Source organism: Haliotis rubra, unplaced genomic scaffold (assembly GCF_003918875.1).
Source record: "Haliotis rubra isolate DU_JTF1 unplaced genomic scaffold, ASM391887v1 Scf28, whole genome shotgun sequence".
Lineage (NCBI taxonomy): Eukaryota > Metazoa > Mollusca > Gastropoda > Lepetellida > Haliotidae > Haliotis > Haliotis rubra.
Window position 1 is genome coordinate 3576803 of NW_025766891.1, and position 6061 is coordinate 3582863.

Sequence of the window (6061 nt, forward strand, 5' to 3'; positions counted from 1 at the left end):
GGGCTACAGATAAGGGGCGTAGAGGCGTAATGTACGCCTCAAAATCAATTAGTATGACATAATATAAGATTATGTGTACGCACATAAATACTTTTGTACGTCTAACATTTAATTTCCGTGCGTATCGTGCAAATGGAAATCTGTTTCGGATAAATACTTGTCAAGTTTCTTTTGCGAAACACCATTTGACACATGAGGAAATCACGACAGTATTTATATCCAGTCTGACCTGACATTTCGCGCCTCACACTGTCGCTCAGTTATTTCTCACGCATCTTCAAATACAAATACATGGTTGGAAATAGTGATCGATGAATCGTCCAGACAAACCACGTCACCAACTCGCTCACACAAAAACATGTCAGTACTCCTTCAAAATTCTCAGTACATCTCCATTTGCAATATGATGTTTAAGTACACTCACACCCCCAAAAGTTATCTGGAGCCCTGGGAACTCTTCCCTCCAAAAATATATCCGAAAAATATTCATGATTCTTAACACTTTTTGTACTTTGTAATACAGTATGTATTGACATATAATCTAGATCAGACAGGAAATCACCGTTGACACATGTAGTATGTTCCCGAGTCAGGAGAGATAGTTTTAGAAGAAACCGAAAAGAGGTTTTCCATGCAATGGACATCATCTTGTCTCCCTGACAGATGCTTGTCATTCACATTATCCGTTCAAAATACATTTTGTCAGACTTTTCAATTTGGTGTCTGTAGGTCCAGGAATAAAACAGAGAGGTTATCATCGATGTTTTAAATACAGAGGGTAGTTGTAGTGAATTGTGAACTACGACTTAGTTGACATGAAATTTCCACATTTTTTGGATATTTTTTTGTTACTTTTCTTTACACATTGACCGAATGTTTCATCCTTAAACTTACATTTTCCTTATGATCAGTGATTAATCTGATCATGTTCATTATTATTCTGATTATTTGTTTGGTACAATTATTATTATCATTATTACTAATCAGGATATTTGTGGTTTTAAATTCCAGAATAAGGAAACCCTACTTTCAGTTTTCTTGCACATTTAATGTTTGTTCCTAACTGTGTACCAGTGTCAGTACATAATCAGTGTATGAAATAAGTCAAAATCCCTCAGGGCTGTTAACTTCAAATTGTTACCAGCCGAAAATGGATTTAACCACACCAAACACCAAAATATGGTGAATTTACTCAAATTTACTTAATTTTTTACCAGACCATCAGGCTGGCTAGCTGTAAATTTAGACCATCCGTCAGAAATCTAGTCCTTCTCGTGCGGTCAGATGGGCCTTATTTCATCCACTGACATTATGGAGAAAGCACTGTTGGCAGTGAATGTATTCTTATATTCATGTTGCTATTCAAACAACTTCTATCTGTGTTCCTCAAGCCTCTTGTATGAATCGTCTCTTGCTGATCGTTGTTTCAGAAAGTAATCTTAGCGCTAAGACCGAAGTAAGCCCAGTCAATAATCACCTATGGCAGCTCAGATGATTATTATTAGGGGTGAAAGGGTATCCAGCGATATTAGTATAACCGTGGTATTTTGCCTTCAGTTCGGCATACCGTAATGCAATCCAAAAATTCGGTATTTTCGGTTTTCCTACCATTCTTCTATCTAGTCATTATGTGACAGTTTTGTTCATTCAAAATAACAGAGGCTATGGGTACTTTTTTTCCCATGTTATGAAACAATGTAAGGTTTAGCTCTTGATGTCAATTTTCTGCATTATGATCACATCTTATATACCGGACCGAACCGAAGCCTTGTACCGCGTTATGTACTGTGCCGTGGTATGAGCGTACAGTGTCACCCCCAGTTATTATTCTCATTAACAACCACTACAATGATTATCAGATAGGCAACTATTAAGATAATCATTGTTCCTGGGAAAAAAACTGCTAAGATGATAATGTCACATAAAAGACCCTGCTAAGATGATAATGTCACGTAAAAGACCACTAAGAAATTTGTTCCTCCCATAAACGATCACTACGGGGATTAACATAACTTCCATAAACAACCACTGAGTTGATAATAACTAATAAGGCTGCCAAAATGATTAATTTTACTCCGATTTATGACCACTAAGATAGACATAATTGATTATCATTACTACCACTAACAACTGTTAAGGTGATCATGACTTGTATACACATCAGCCAAAATGATGAACAAAATCCCTAATAATGACCACTTAGTAACATAAACAATCTCTAAATCCATCATAAGTCCATTTACAAACCACAAGGTGATAATCGTCTCAGCAAACATGGATGATAATCATAACTACCATGACCGCTAAGATAATTAATGCAGTACCCAATAGATATATGTTGTGGATCTCACGGTGGCTGCGCGGGTTAGACGGCTGACTCTTTGTGCTGGCGATTAGGTGCCTGACTCTGAGAGAGTGGGTTCGAATCCCAGATGGGACTCAACCCAACAAAAGTACTAGAATCTGTACTTTACTAAGAAAGTGTAATCCCACCACTTTCTAAATGGCACTGTGTATTCATAAATATATGTTAAGTCAAGTTAATAACTGCTTAGATAATATAACTCCTAGAAACTATTATGGCCCGCTCAGATTATAGTAAGTGCCACAGACATCGACTTATGTAACACTGACTTAGCGCTAAGATCACTTATGGAATGGGAGCTATGTTTCTAGTCCTGGTGTAAGAAAGTTCATTGTCACAGACTGCCAGATATTCATCTCTTGAATCAAATTCAGGGTTGAGTTGTTTTATAATCAGCAATATTATCATGTTTACAGTGGCCTGCAACGAGTTCAGCATGGACTAGACAAACCAGTGATTGATAGAATGAGTAATAATGCAGAACAGAGGTCACAGTGTGACGAGATTTCATACAGTGAAGGAAACTAAGTATCTAAGTCAACGGGTCCATGTCTCCTCCTGAATGTTGAAATTTTAAATATTTAGGGGAGCATGGATTCAAATACTGAGCAGTAAACATCCAAATAGCCTGAAGATCCCCCTTAATTTTTAACACTGACACGCTGACCACATTCCATTTCTGCATGAGACACAGACTTTCATATATTAAGTGGTCATTTTGTTTCGTACTGGCACTTTTCACTGATGTAGGGCTTGACTTAAAGCCTTTTCAAATAGTTTTTTCAAATGCATTTTTCCCTAGACTTTGTTTTGTTCATTTAATGAGGGCATTTTTAGAAGAGGTGCTTGAGGTAGAGGGGATATAGGTAATGAAATTAAGAATTGTGTACAGCAATGCACGCTTCCTTATGAAGACGGGTTTTGATCAGGTCTATTCTGGTCAGTTTCATGACCAGATAAAAATGTAAAGTTTGCATATGTTCATCAACATATTAGGCCTATTGTAATAAAAATTACAGTGGATTGGTAGTCATTTCATACATAATTTAATATTTTTGATGCAGACAAAATATTTCTGTTGGGATTGTGAAAATCATCAGGAAAGTTGAAAATGGGATCAAAGAAATTACTATGGTGGATGATAGGAATGAGATTAATGCATTTTCTTTAGTCGGAATATGTATGTGACAATCTTAGCTCAGTATGTCTTGTCATACAACTATTTGGTATCCATTTTTTTTCACCACTTTTAAGTCAATTGACTGAAAGTCAAGTGACATTATGGCATGGCATGGATGTTGCTTTTTCTGCCTCTCAATCATCCTCGTTGTCCTCTCAGAAACTGTTGGACCTATGAGATATATGCTTGATGGATTTGTTGGGTGAGTGAGTTTAGTTTAACGTCTCTTTTAGCAATATTCCAGCAATATCACGATATAAGGCACCAGAAATGGGCTTCACACATTGTACCCATGTGGAGAATCGTACCTCGGTCTTCAATTTGACACTAGGCTACCCATATGCCCTTGATTGGTTAGTCTCTACCAAGGAAAAGTCTGCAGCTATGAAGAATTGTTTTTTAGTTATTTGGGCAGTTGCATGTCAGTAAATACATCTGTTCATTGGCCAAATTTTGAATTATGACCATTTGACCTTGACACATTGTCCATTTGATGAAATTTTCAAAATTCATTCTGGGCAGTGGTAAAATCTTCTGTCTTACGAGTGAATTGACTAACATGCCTTTAACTTTCTAATGATGCAGTTCATAGATCTCTATGATTTTATTGTTGCAATTATAAAATTCATAACATTCCAATAACAGAAACTAGTTCAGAGCTTGATATTTTGATACTTATCATTTCCATGTACAGATATTTTATGTACTGGGTAGATGTTTGTTACAACAATGGGAATAAATTTTATGTGTAGCATTAAGCTGATTAAAATTGAAAGTTTATCTGTATATTGCAAGTATTCAGTGTACCATGTTGATTTATAACCAGGTTGGAATGTAATGGCAGGTTGAGAGTTGGACCTCAGTATTGCAGATGGAATGGTCCAGTGGTTAAAGTCTTTGCTCATCATGTTAAAGACACAAGTTGAATTCCACGGTATAGTGTGTGTAGCCCTTTTCTAGTGTCCCCTGCCGTGATATTGCTAAAAGTGGCGTAAAACCATACATGATCACTTATGCCTTGCAGGGGCCCAATCCACAAAATGTTTGTAGTGCCTTGCTATTCGTAAGCCTATAATAAAGTATAGAGTAACAGTAACATGTGGTGTGTGGTCCTGTGCATAGAGCTCAGGTCACGAATCAGTTGAAGTTAAGCAACGTTGGGCGCGGAGAGTCCTTGGATGGGTGACCGTGTTTGGCAGCTTGACTCCTGAGAGTTTCCAGGACTTCAGTCCTACCCCACAATGAAGCAGACAATGGGTACCCAGTGGGATAAATCATGTGACTATTAACCTTCTAGCGCCTTACAGGAAGCTTGGGTTATATGCGGTAATAATAATCAGATTGTGTTTCTGCGCTTTGCAGCTTCAGAGCCAGGACACTTACTTTTGTTTCAGCATCATAAGATTTTCACTGGTTATATTGCACTCAAGTAGACTTGCTCTCAACACCCTTGTAAGATACTGGTGTCTGTAAAACCGATGTTAGTACAGATATTTACATGTGCAATATGTAGGAATATTTATGTTGTATAACAGTGTATTGAGGAAAGGAATGAGTTGTCATGGTTACATTGTTGATTGCATTGAGATTATTACCTGTATTAAATGAGAATAAAGCATTCCCATCCTCTTCAGTCCTGGTTAGTAGTATTTGTGTCCCCCTGAATCCCTGTGTCAGCTGATGTCTACCGCTGTATGAGCTTTGACCTTTCATAACATTTTCGTACATACAAAACGACGTACAACAGTTAATTGAAGAAGTGAGCAAGTATTAGCTTGAATCAGACACAATAACTGGAAATAAATCATCAATGATGCAACACCCATCACAAGGTTGAAATTTTTACAGCCAGACATGGTTTGTTGTTCAACTCCACACTAAACATAGTATGATATGGGCTTGAATATAATTTTCTGTTTATTACCGAAGCCGTCAAATTGAGGAAAATAAACCCAAATCTACTTTCTAACATAGGCTGACTACCCGCTGAGAACGTCATAGAAGAAACGTGACATCATAGCATTGTTCATGTCAAAGTGATGTTTTGCCCTAGGGCATCGTATGAAAAATATTAACCCCGATATTTGCGCCCTTGAAGGTAATAAAGACCAGGAACCGATTTCTCGAAACAAACTCAAGTTTTTACTCAAATTACAAACTGAGTCGGACAATTTGAAACGGCTGAATTTTTAACTCAAATGCATTATTTAAATAAAAAGCCCAAACAACTTAAGTAATGTATCCACCAAACTCAATTCGTCTACTATGTTTGAGTTTAATATCAATTTTACTTCATTCTGGGAAATACATTTTCTCAAATTTGAGTAAAAACTCACTTAAGTCGAAACTAAGACTTAAGTTTGTTTCGAGAAATCGGGGCCAGTTCTAACCCTGATCTTCACAGGTTGTCTGATCTTCAGTGGTGTGAAAACCTCTGAGGCAATTGTAACTCTGGTACCAAACAGACTTACATTTCTCATGTTTCATGTACAAAGCCACAACAAATTCAAAGAACA